The sequence below is a fragment of the Zalophus californianus genome, chromosome X, assembly GCF_009762305.2.
Source record: "Zalophus californianus isolate mZalCal1 chromosome X, mZalCal1.pri.v2, whole genome shotgun sequence".
In the NCBI taxonomy this organism is placed as follows: Eukaryota; Metazoa; Chordata; class Mammalia; order Carnivora; family Otariidae; genus Zalophus; species Zalophus californianus.
The window spans coordinates 108,395,899-108,410,402 of NC_045612.1; positions in this window are offsets into that span (position 1 = coordinate 108,395,899).

Sequence of the window (14,504 nt, forward strand, 5' to 3'; positions counted from 1 at the left end):
TACATCAGATTTTATATGTGAACCTCACAGTAGCAAAGCAAACACAGTGAATACAGATAAGAAAATATGAAAGGTTATTAAACATATTATAAAGAAAGACATCATACCACAAGGGAAGAACGAAAGAGAAGAAGAAAGAAACAGAGAGGAACTACAAAAACAGCCAGAAAACATTTAACAAAAATGGCAATAAGTACATACCAATCAACACTTTAAATGTAAAAGGACTAAATTCACCATTCAAAAGAGACAGAGTAGCTGAATGAATTAAAAAAACAAGACTCATCCATATACTGCCTACAAGAGACTCACTTCAAAAGTAAAGGCACACACAGAGGCTGAAAGTTAATGAACCGGATAGACACCACATAAAAAGAAAATTACAGCCCGATATCCCTGATGAACACAGAAGCAAAAATCCTTAACAAAATATTAGCAAACCAAATTCAACAATATATTAAAAGGATCACACACCATGATCAAGCAGGCTTTATTCCAGGTAGCAAGAGTGGTTCAACATCCACAAATCCATCAATGTGATACATCACATTAACAAAATGAAAGGTCAAAATCATATGATCATCTCAATTGATACAGAATAAGCATTTGACAAAAATTCAACAGCCATTTATGATTAAAAAAAAAAAACTCCCACAAACTGGGTAGAGAAGGAATATACCTACATAATAAAGGCCATATATGACAAAGTCTCAACTAATATGCTGGTGATATATGGTAATATACAATGGTGAAAAGCCGAAATCTTTTCCTCTAAGATCAGAATCAAAACAAAATACCCACTCTCCCTACTTCAGTTCAACAAAGTATTGGAAATCCTAGCCACAGCAATCATTCAAAAGAAAGAAAATGAAAAGACAGTAGAGGCATCCAAATTGGAAAGGAAGAGATAAAATTGTCACTATTTGCAGACAACATAATACTATCTAGAGAAAACCCTAAAGACTCCACCAAAAAACTGTTAGAATAAATGAATTCAGTAAAATTGCAGGATAAAAAATCAACACCAAAAATCTGTTGCATTTCTGTACACTAATAACAAAAGAGAAAAATCAAGAAAACAATCCCATTTACAATTGCATCAAAAAGCATAAAACACATAGGAATAAATTAACCAAGGAGATGAACAACCTATACTCTGTAAGACACTGATGAAAGAAACTGAAGTAGACACAAATGAAAGGAAAGGTCGTCTGTGCTCATGGAATGGAAGAATTAATACTGTTAAAATATCCATATCACCCAAAGCAATCTATAGATTCAATACAATCTCAATCAAAATTCCAATGGCATTTTTCATAGAACTAGAATAATTCTAAAATTTATATGGAACCACAAAAGACCCCAAATAGCCTAAGCAATCTTGAGAAAGAAGAACAAAGTCTGGGACGACTGGGTGGCTCAGTCAGTTAAGCCTCTGCCTTCAGCTCAGGTCATGATCCCAGGGTCCTGGGATCGAGTCCCACATCAGGCTCAAGCAGGGAGCCTGCTTCTTCCTCTTCCCCTCCTCCTGTCCGTGCTCACTCTTGCTCTTTCTCTCTCTCTCTCTCTCACTTTCTCTCTCTGACAAATAAATAAATAAAATCTTAAAAAAAAGAACAAAGTCAGAGATATCATGCTCCCAGATTTCAAACCATACTACCAGTGACAGTATTCAGAACAGTATGATATTGGCATAAAAGGAGGCACATAGATCAATGGAACAGAACAGAGAGCCCAGAAATAAATCCACACATATATTGTCAATTAATTTATAACAAAAGAGGCAAGCATATACACTGGGGAAAGGACAACCTCTTCATTAAATTTGTGTTGAGAAAACTGTACAACTACATGCAAGAGAATGAAACTGGGCCACTATCTTACACCATATACAAAAATTAACTCAAAATGGATGAAAGATTTGAACATAAGACCTGAAACCATAACATTCCTAGAAGAAAACACAGATGAGGAGAAAACAACCTCCCCGACACTGGTCTTAGCAATACTTTTTTGCATCTAAGTCAAAAGGCAAGGGCAACAAAAGCAAAAATAAACAAATAACACTACATCAAAGTAAAAAGATTCTATACAGTGAAGGAAACTATCAATAAAATAAAAAAAGCAACCTACTGAATGGGACAAGATATTTGCAACTCATAAATGTGATAAGGGATTAATATCCAAATTATGAAGAACTTACACAACTCAATAACAAAAACACAAACAATTCAATTTAGAAAATGGGCAGAGAAACTGAATACTTTTCCAAAGAAGACATACAGATAGCCAACAGGCACGTGAAAAGATGCTCAATATCACTCATCATCAGGGAAATGCAAATCAAAACCACAATGAGAGGGAAGCCCGGGCGGCTCAGTCGGTTAAGCGTCTGCCTTCAGCTCAGGTCATGGTCCCAGGGTCCTGGGATTGAGTCCCACATCAGGCTCCTTGCCCAGCAGGGAACCTGCTTCTCCCTCTGCCTGCCATTCCCCCTGCTTGTGCACTCTCTCTCTCTGACAAATAAATAAATAAAATCTTAAAAAAAAAAACCACAATGAGATATCACCTTACACCTGTGAAAATGTCTAGCATCAAAAAGACAAAAAATTAACAAATGGCAAGAATGTGGAGAAAAAGAAACCTTCATACACCACTGGTAGGACTATAAACTGGTGCAGCCATTATGGAAGTCAGTGTGCAGGTTCCTCAAAAAATTAAAAATAGAACTACCATATGATGTAGCAATTCCACTTCTGGGTATCTATCTGAAGACAACAAAAATGCTAATTTGAAAATATATGCACCCCTATGTTCATTGCATTACTTACAATAGCCAAGATAAAGAAACAATCTATGTGTCTATCAATAGATGAATGGATAAAGACATGTGTGTATACACACACACACACACACACACACAGACACACACACATACCCACTATGGAATACTACTCAGCCATAAAAAATAATAAAATATAGCCATATCTTGCCATTTGAGACAACACGAATGGACCTTGCGGGTATTATGCTAAGTGAAATAAATCAAACAGTAAAAGACAAATACCACATGATTTCACTTATATGTGGAATTTAAAAAACAAATCAAGCAAAACAAAACCCAGACTCACAGATACAGAAAACAGATTGCAAATCATATATCTGATAAGGGGTGAATATCCAAATTATGAAGAACTCACATAACTCAATAACAAAAACACAAACAATCCAATTAAAAAATGGTCAGAGGGGAGGGAAGGTCAGTGGGGGGTACAAAATGGGTGAAGAGAATCAACAAGTACAAACTTTCATTTATAAAATAAATAAGTCATGCAGATATAACATACCATAAAGGGAACATAGTCAATTATATTGTATTCACTTTGTATGGTGACAAATGGTAACCAGACTTACTGAGGTGACCATTTCATAATGTATACATTGTGAAAGGTTGAGCTACTATGTTGTACAACTGAGACTAATATAATATTCTATGTCAATTATACTTCAATAATAATTTTTTTAAAGTTTTTATAAGATAAGACTTAAGTTCTTCTAAATTTTGGTAAACCTCATTTGTAAAAACATCTAGCCCTGGTGTTTGTGTTTTGTTTGGTGTGAAGGGTGGGCTGTTAGGGGAGATTTTACAGGCAAAATTTTGACTACTGAGTAAATCTCTTTAATGAGTATGGATTTATTCATGTTTGACATTTCCTTTAAAGTCAATTTTAATAATTTGTATTTTGTAACAAAATTATCCATTCTGTCTAAGTTTTGAAATGTAATACTCCCAATGAAACTGTCTTTAATATGTAGAGAGCTTCTAAAAGTAGAGAAGTCCTACACTAAACAATCTGTATGATAAATCAAAACAGGGAGACTGCTTGCTAAAAAAAAAAGAATTAATAGGACCCAGAGTTTCCTAAAATAGCCAAAATGTCCAAAATACAACCAAAAATCACCCATCATACAAAGGACCAGGAAAATCACAATTTGGATGAAGGAAGACAACCAAATGATGTCAACACCAAGGCAAACTAGCTGTTGGAGTTACCTGACAACAATTTTAAAGCAGCCATGATAAATATACTTCAATAAGCCATTATATATTCTCTTGAAACAAATGAAAAGTAGAAAATCTCAGCAAAACAGAAGTTATTTAAAAAAGAACAAAATGGGGGCACCTGGGTGGCTCAGTCATTGAGCAACTGCCTTCAGCTCAGGTCATGGTCCCAGGGTCCTGGGATCGAGCCCCACATCGGGCTCCCTGCTTGGCGGGAAGCCTGCTTCTCCCTCTCCCACTCCCCCTGCTTGTGTTCCCTCTCGCCCTGTGTCTCTCTGTGTCAAATGAATAAAATCTTAAAAAATAAATAAAAAATTAAAAAAAGAACCAAATGGAAATTATAGAACTAAAAAACATAATAACCAAAATTAAAAATTCAATCAATGGGCTCAACCAAAAAATTGAGAGAAGAAAAGAAAGAATCAGAGAACTTGGGGACATAGCGATAGAATTTATAAAACAGAGAGAAAAAAGACTAAAAATTAACAAAGCCTCAGGGACCTGTGGGGCTATAAGAAAAGACCCAATATCCCCATCTTTGAAGTCCGAAAAAGAGGAGAAAAGTCCAAATGGAGAACATGAGGCTGAAAGAATATTCAAGGAAATAATGACTAAAAACTTCCCAAATTTGGAAAAAGACATAAACCTACAGATTGTTCAACAAACCTCTAATTAGATAGACACAAATAAATCTATGCCACGAGACATCATTACCACACTTACAAAAACTAAAGACAAATAATACTGAAATCAGCCAATGAGAAACAATCTATAGGAGAAAATCAATTCAAATGGTAACAGATTTCTCATCTGAATCTAGAGAGGCCAAAAGGAAGTGGCCTAACATTTTTCAAGTGCTGGGAGAAAAGAAATGTCAACTGTAAATTCTATATCTGATGAAACTACCCTTCGGGAATGAAGAGGGAATAAAGACATTCTCAGATGAAGAGAAACTAAAAGAACGTGTCATTAATAAACCTACCCTTAAAGAATGGCTAAAAGAACTTCTCCAAACAGAAAGAAAATAATTATTTAGAAGTGTATTGGTTAATTTCCAAAGGATCAGAGAGGATGTCAAAAATGAAATAAATTACATATAAAACTGAAAGAAAAATGAAAATAAAACATAACAAAAATGTAGAAAAACAGCAAAAGAAGTGCTGAGAGGGAAGTCTGTAGCACCAAATGCTTACAGTACAAAAGAGAAAAGTTCTCAAAATAATCATTTCCATTATTAACTCAAAGCAAACAGAGGATAAGATAAGAAATCAATGAACCTGAAAATAGAAAAATAGAGGAAATCAATTTTAAAAGCTGATTCTTCAAAAAATTCAAGAGAAATGATAAATCTTTGGAAGACTAAAAAAAATAAAACAGACACAGCACATTACCAATGTCAAGAATGAAATGGAACATTAGTAAAGATCCCGGAGCTGTTAAAAAGATAGTAAGAGGAGCACCTGCGTGGCTCAGTCATTAAGCGTCTGCCTTCGGCTCAGGTCATGATCACAGGGTCTTGGGATTGAGCCCCATATCGGGCTCCCTGCTCAGTGGGAAGCCTGCCTCTCCCTCTCCCACTCCCCCTACTAGCATTCCCTCTCTTGTTGTGTCTCTCTCTGTCAAATAAATAAAATCTTTTAAAAAAAGATAATAAGAGAATATGATGAACAAATTTACACTCAGAAATTTGAAAACAGGAAAAATAGATCTATACCTTGAAAACCACAAAATACCAAAATTAAACCAAGATGAAATAGATAAACTAACTAGTCCTATAACTATCAAAGAAATTAAATTCATAATTTTAAAACTCTCAAAAAATAAATCTCCATATCCTGATGATTTTACTGGAGAATTCTACCAAATTTTTAAAGGAGAAATAGCGCCAATTCTACAAATCTCATCCAGAAAATAAAAAATAAAGGAACACTCCCAATTCATTATAGGAGGCTAGTATCACCCTAATACCAAAATTAGAGAAAAACAATACCAAAAAAAAAGGAAAACTACAGATCAATACCTCTAATGGAAGATAAAAAGCTAAGAAGATGGAAAGAACATGAAAAATAAAAAGGGAGAGCAGAGAACTCTCCAATTGAACCCTTTAGCAGTAGTTAAGAAAGAAGACTAAGAAGGGAGAAAGAGAAAGATGAACGAGATACCCAAGGGGAGAGAGACACTGACGGAGAAACAGAGGGAACTGCACATTCATGCATAGAGAAAAAGAGATACAGAGGGAAAGACAGAGACCAAAAGACAGAGAATAAAATAGATTAGTGAGCAGAAGATATGCCAAAAGAGATAAGAACCACACACAGAGACCTAAATGAAGCAATTAAACTGAGACTTAAAGAGAGAGACTCTTCAAATGCATATAGGGTGTTGTAACTTCGTGCCCCATAATACTCTAAAACCTTGTTGCAGTTTTGTAACCATGAGAAGTTTAGATCTCTGGTGTAATGAAAAGTTTACAGGACTGGAAGGAAAAACATCTCTGCAATAAGCCACTAATGTGGACTTGAGAAACTCCCCTAACTTCTTGGGGTTTTGTTTTTTAAGCTACAAAATGAAGACAAACCAGATGTCCAGGAAGCTTCCTTCCAGATCCAAGATTTCACTGAGATATGGTAAACTTTCTTGGCATTTGGCAAGTGAATTAAAGGCTTTTTCTAAATTAAGGGCTTATCCTAAGAATCATCCTGTGAGTCAAGAACTTTTCATACCAAACCTACACTTTTCCATGGAAAAGTGAAAAGATGTCAAAATGTACTTAAGTAAGCTCTCATCCTCAGGGGACATTTATGGGAGCGAAAAGTCTATAGTATTTCAGATTGGTGAGAACAGTTCTTCGTTTTAAAACATTCCCCATAAAAGGCTTTGATTAAATCACTTTTAATCATACAAAGTATGATAAGTTTTAATCATACAAAGTAAAAAAAACTGTAAAAAATTTTATACTTCTATTTCTCAAACTGAATTTTCTTCTGGACCCCAGGTATTCCTAGTTTAATTTTCTCTTCTATTTCTACTTTTAGTTGTTCTAATCTTACTGAACATTTCGAGAAAGACTTGAACACTGAAGAAACTAAAAATAAAGTGTTGCTAACAAAGCAGTGAATCTGCCTCCTACGAACACATGCACATGGACATACAAGCTCTCCCAACCTTGATATATTTGAAATCTAGTAGAGACCTACTCGCAGGCATGCCCACCCTAGGAATGGAGGCCCTAACAATGGGGCTTTGGAGAGCTTGTCTTCCAAGTAGCACTGCTAATTAATGCTAAAAATACCCAAAATTCAGTACTCAAGTATATGTAGTATATACACATAAAGAGAACTAGCTAATAAACATCACCTTATAAAAGCAAGTAAAAAAGAAATGTCCCTACCCTATTGTGTTCACACATCTTAGGCACAGGACACTTTGGTTGATTTCCTTTTTAACCAAAGGTTTCCTTGATGTTTATTTTGGTTGATTTGGACTAAAGTGTGGCAGAAGAGGCTCCTGGGGTTAACATCCAGCTCAAGATATTCCCTGTGTTCCCCTAGAAATGGAGGTTCCTGCTCTGAAACTTTCACACAGCCAGCATCTCATCATGCAAAATGCATATATAGACAAGTTATAGAAATAACATTCACAGCACTCCGTAAGTTCCCATTCCATTCTGCAGCCCCTCAATCCGGTTTCAGAGAAAATTGAAAGTAATAGAGGTGAAATCTATCAACTGCTTCCACTCCTCGAAACTTATTCATAGCTACATCACTCTTTACAACTCTATCCTACCTACCTCCTCTCCTTAAGAAGGTGAACACTCTGTCCACACTGGTACATTCCTTCAATTACACCTCCCTCTCCAGAATTTTCTCTCCCGGATCCTTCTGCTCCAGTTATGGCGTGTTCAAATGTCCTCCCATACTACCAATCAGTGTGGTTCTCAAAATGTGGTCCAAGAACCCTTGTGGGAGGCGTCTCAGGCCCTTTGAGGGGGTCCCCAAGGGTCTTCCTTTTACCAACTACATATCTGTATAAGGCCAAATTTCTCTTATTTACTTCAACCAAGACAACATATTATAATAGATTGGAGGCAGAAGAATCTGGTTTTTTACTAAGTCAGAGAGATGTGCAAAAATGAAAAACAATACTGCTCTTTTCACCAAATGTTTCTGTTTTGGAAAAGTTATTTTTCATAAAATAAGATACGTTAAGAAATAATAGGCTTGGGAGGAGCAAGATGGCGGAGGAGTTGGAGCCCTACATTTCATCTGGTACCAGGAATTCAGCTAGATAGTTATCAAACCATTCAGAACACCTAAAACTCAACAGGATGTCGAAGAAAAGAATAGCTGCAACTCTCTGAGCAGAAAAGCGACCACTTTCTGAAAGGAAGGACGTGCAGAGAAGTGAATCCGAGGTGATATTCGGGAAGATAGACGGCGGGGGACGGGGCCTCCGTCAGCCACTAACGGCAAGTGATAGAGCAGCGGAGCACAAAATCAGAACTTTTAGAAGTCGGCTCTGCTGAGGGATGTCGCTCCAGTGGCTAAGAGGGGGTGGGGGGATGGGGTGGAACCCTCACTGGGACAGTGTGGTCTCAGGACTCTCGGGGTCACAGAAAGACCGGGGGTGCCTGAGTGCAGCAGAGCTCCCAGGTATCAGAGCGGGGAAGCCGGCTGCAGAGATGGAGCCAAGGAGTGGGTTCTCAGCTCAGGGTTGCCATTAAACTGTGATCCACGGCAGAGTCAGGCCACTACTCTTCCAGCAGGGACCCAACAAGTGGCAGATCCGGGGAGAGTCCCCTTCCTCCCCCGGGAGGAGCGGCGCGGGAGCGCACCGCAGGGATCTGCTGGGTTTGGAGACTCCACACGGGGTCGGGTGCCAGAGATAGAAACGCCCGGTCACAGGCCGGGTGAGCACGGAGTGTGGCCGGAGACCCGGGAGAAGGGAGTGATTGACTGCTTTTCTCTGGGGGCACAGTGAGGAGCGGGGCCCCAAGTTCTCGGCTCCTCTGGAGTGGAGATTGGGAGGCCACCATTTTCACTCTCATCCTCCAAAGCTGTACGGAAAGCTTGCACTGAACAAAAGCTCCCGAGAGCAAACCCGAGCCGATTACTTAGCCCGCCCCCGGCAAGGGCAGTGCAATTCCGCCTCCAGCAAAGACAGCTGAGAACCACTGTGACAGGCCCCTCCCCCAGAAGATCAGCAAGAAGAGCCAGCCAAGACCAAGTTTACCAATCAATGAGAATAGCAGAACTCCAGCACTAGGGGAATACAGCAAATAGAATTCATGGCTTTTTTTCCCCATGACTCTTTAGTCTTTCAAAGTTAATTTTTTAAATTTTCCTTTTTTCTTTTTGTATTTTTTAGTTGAATTTTTATTCTTTCCTTTTTCAACCAACATCTTATTAATTCTTTTTAAAATCTTTTTTAATTTTCATTTTTACAGTCATATTCTATCCCTTCATTGTATTTAACCTTATTTTTTGTGTATATATAAGTTTTTCTTCCTTTAAAATTTTGGGATACAGTCTCTTCTAACATACCAAAATATACCCTAAACAGTGTATGACGTTGTCCTAGTCTCCCGCCTGATCACGTTCTCTTTTTTTTTATTTTATTCATTCTTTTTTCAACCAACATCTTATCAATTCCTTTTTTAAAATCTTTTTTAATTTTCATCCTTACAGTCATATTCCATCCCCTCGTCATATTTACCCTTATTTCTGTGTGTATATATATATGTATGTATTTAAGTTTTTCTTTCTTTAAAATTTTGGGAGGCAATTTCTTCTAACAGACCAAAATACACCCAGAATCTAGTGTGTGGCTCTGTTCTATTCACCATCCTGATCATATTCTTTTGTTTTTCTTCCCTTTCTTTTCCCCACCAGTTTCGGGTCTCTCCTGATTTGTTTAATGTATATTTTTCTGGGGTCGTTGTTACCCTTTTAGCATTTTGTTCTCTCATTCATCCTTTCTCCTCTGGATAAATGACAAGATGGAAAAACTCACCTCAAAGAAAATAACAAGGAGCGCCTGGGTGGCTCAGTCAATTAAGCGGCTGCCTTCGACTCAGGTCACGATCCCAGGGTCCTGGGATCGAGCCCTGTATTGGGCTCCATGCTCAGCAGAGAGCCTGCTTCTCCCTCTCCCTCTGCCTCCTGCTCCCCCTGCTTGTCCTCTCTATCTCTCTCTCTGTGTCAAATAAATAAAATCTTTAAAAAAATAAATAACAAGAGGCAGTACTGACTGCCAGGGTCCTAATCAATACAGACGTTAGTAAGATGTCAGAACTAGAGCTCAGAATGACGATTATAAAGATACTAGCTGGGCTTGAAAAAAGCATAGAAGACACTAGAGAATCCCTTTCTGGAGAAATAAAAGAACTAAAACCTAACCAAGTTGAAATCAAAAAGGCTATTAATGAGGTGCAATAAAAAAATGGAGGCACTAACTGCTAGGATAAATGAAGCAGAAGAAAGAATTAGTGATATAGAAGACCAAATGATGGAGAATAAAGAAGCTGAGAAAAAGAGAGATAAACAACTACTGGATCAGGAGGGGAGAATTCGAGAGATAAGTGATACCATAAAGCGAAACAACATTAGAATAACTGGGATCCCAGAAGAAGAAGAAAGAGAGGGGCAGAAGGTATATTGGAGCAAATTATAGCAGAGAACTTTTCTAATTTGGGGAAGAAAACAGGGATCAAAATCCAGGAGGCAAAGAGAACCCCCCTCAAAATCAATAAAAATAGGTCAACACCCCGACATCTAATAGTAAAACCTACAAGTCTCAGAGACAAAGAGAAAATCCTGAAAGCAGCTCGGGACAAGAGGTCTGTAACCTACAAGAGTAGAAACATTAGATTGGCAGCAGACCTATCCACAGAGACCTGGCAGGCCAGAAAGGACTGGCATGATATATTCAAGGCACTAAATGAGAAAAATATGCAGCCAAGAATACTATATCCAGCTAGTCCATCACTGAAAATAAAAGGAGAGGGGCCTAGGTGGCTCAGTCATTAAGCATCTGCCTTCGCTCGGGTCGTGATGTCCTGAAATTGAGCCCTGCATAGGGCTCCCTGCTTGCAGGAAGCCTGCTTCTCCCTCTCCCACTCCCCATGCTTGTATTCCCTCTCTCGCTGTGTCTCTGTCAAATAAATAAATAAAATCTTTAAAAAAAAAAAAAGAAAAGAAAATAGAAGAGAGGTAAAAAGCTTCCAGGACAAACAAAAACTAAAAGAATTTGCAAACACAAAACCAGTCCTACAAGAAATATTGAAAAGGGTCCTCTAAGCAAAGACAGAGCCTAAAAGTAACATAGACCAGAAAGGAACAGAGATAACATACAGTAACAGTCACCTTACAGGCAATACAATGGCACTAAATTCATATCTTTCAATAGTTACCCTGAATGTAAATGAGCTAAATGCCCCAATCAAAAGACACAGGACATCAGATTGGATAAAAAAACAAGACCCATCAATATGCTGTCTGCAAGAAACTCATTTTAGACCCAAAGACACCTCCAGATTGAAAGTGAGGCAGTGGAAAACCATTTACCATGCTAATGGACATCAAAAGAAAGCTGGGTTGGCAATCCTTATAGCAGACAAGTTAGATTTTAAACTAAAGACTATAATAAGAGATGAGGAAGGAAACTATATCCTACTTAAAGGGTCCATCCAACAAGAAGATCTAACAGTTGTAAATATCTACGCCCCTAACATGGGAGCAGCCAAATATATAAGCCAATTAATAACAAAATCAAAGAAACACATCGACAATAATACAATAATTGTAGGAGAATTTAATACCCTCATCACTGAAATGCGCAGATCATCTAAGCAAAAGATCAACAGGGAAATAAAGGCTTTAAATGACATACTGGACCAGATGGACTTCACAGATATATTCAGAACATTCCATCCAAAAGCAATCAGAATACACATTCTCTAGTGCACATGGAACATTCTCCAGAATAGAGCACATCCTGGGTCACGAATCAGGTCTCAACCGGTACCAAAAGATTGGGATCATTCCCTGCATATTTTCAGACCACAACACTTTGAAACTCGGACTCAATCACAAGAGGAAAGGTGGAAAAACTCAAATACATGGAGGCTAAAGAGCATCTTACTAAAGAATGAATGGGGCGACCAGGAAATTAAAGAAGAATTTAAAAAATTCGTGGAAACAAATGAAAATGAAAACACAACTGCTCAAAATCTTTTGGATACAGCAAAGGTGGTCCTAAGAGGAAACTATATAGCAACACAAGCCTTTCTCAAGAAACAAGAAAGGTCTCAAATACACAACCTAACCCTACACCTAAAGGAGCTGGAGAAACAACAGCAAATAAAGCCTAAACGTGGCAGGAGAAGAGAAATAATAAAGATCAGAGCAGAAATCAATGAAATAGAAACCAAAAGAACAGTAGAACAGATCAACGAAACTAGGAGCTGGTCCTTTGAAAGAATTAATAAGATTGATAAACCCCTGGCCAGACTTATCAAAAGAAAAGAGAAACGACCCAAATAAATAAAATCATGAATAAAAGAGGAGAGATCACAACCAACACCAAAGAAATACAAACAATTATAAGAACATATTATGAGCAACTATATGCCTGCAAATTAGACAATCTGGAAGAAATGGAGGCATTCCTAGAGACGTATAAACTACCAAATCTGAACCAGGAAGAAATAGAAAACCTGAACAGACCCATAACCAGTAAGGAAATTAAAGCAGTAATCAAAAATCTCCCAACAAACAAGAGCCCAGGGCCAGAGGGCTTCCCAGGGGAATTCTACCAAACATTTAAAGAAGAATTAATATCTATTCTTCTGAAACTGTTCCGAAAAAATAGAAATGAAAGGAAAACTTCCAAACTCATTTTATGAGGCCAGCATTACCTTGATCCCAAAACCAGACAAAGACCCCATCAAAAAGGAGAACAACAGACCAGTATCCCTGATGAACATGAATGCAAAAATTCTCACCAAAATATTAGCCAATAGGATCCAACAGTACATTAAAAGGATTATTCACCACGAACAAGTGGGATTTATTCCTGGGCTGCAAGGTTGGTTCAACATCTGCAAATCAATCAACGTGATACATTAATAAAAGAAAGAACAAGAACCATATGATCCTCTCAATAGATGCAGAAAAAGCATTTGACAAAGTACAGTATCATTTCTTGATTAAAACTCTTCAGAGTGTAGGGATAGAGGGTACATACCTCAATATCATAAAACCCATCTATGAAAAACCCACAGCAAATATCATACTCAATGGGGAAAAACTGAAGGCTTTTCCCCTAAGGTCAGGAACATGGCAGGGATGTCCACTATCACCACTGCTATTCAACATAGTACTGGAAGTCCTAGCCTCAGCAATCAGACAACAAAAAGAAATAAAAGGCATCTGAATCGGTAAAGAAGTCAAACTCTCACTCTTTGCAGATGATATGATACTTTATGTGGAAATCCCAAAAGACTCCACCCCAAAACGTATAGAACTCATACAAGAATTCAGTGAAGTGGCAGGATATAAAATCAATGCCCAGAAATCAGTTGCATTTCTATACATCAACAACAAGACAGAAGAAAGAGAAATTAAGGAGTCGATCCCATTTACAATTGCACCCAAAACCATAAGATATGTAGGAATAAATCTAACGAAAGAGACAAAGAATCTGTAGTCAGAAAACTATAGAATACTCATGAAAGAAATTGAGGAAGACACAAAGAAATGGAAAAACGTTCCATGCTCATGGATTGGAAGGACAAATATTGTGAAGATGTCAATGCTACCTAGAGCAATCTACACATTCAAAGCAGTCCCTATCAAAATACCATCTACTTTTCTCAAAGAAATGGAACACATAAGCCTAAAATTTGTATGGAACCAGAAAAGACCCCGAATAGCCAGAGGAATGTTGAAAAAGAAAAGCAAAGCTGGTGGCATCACAATTCCGGACTTCCAGATCTATTACAAAGCTGTAATCATCAAGACAGTATGGTACTGGCACAAAAACAGACACATAGATCAATGGAACAGAATCGAGAGCCCAGAAATGGACCCTCAACTCTATGGTTAACTAATCTTCGACAAAGCAAGAAGGAATGTCCAATGGAAAAAAGATAGTCTCTTCAACAAATGGTGTTGGGAAAATTGGACAGCCACATGCAGAAGAATGAAACTGGACCATTTCCTTACACCACACACAAAAATAGACTCAAAATGGATGAAAGACCTAAATGTGAGACAGGAATCCATCAACATCCTAGAGGAGAACACAGGCAGCAGCCTCTTCGACCTCAGCCGCAGCAACTTCTTCCTAGACACATCGTCAAAGGCAAGGGAAGCAAGGGTAAAAATGAACTATTGGGACTTCATCGAGATAAAAAGCTTCTGCACAGCAAAGGAAACAG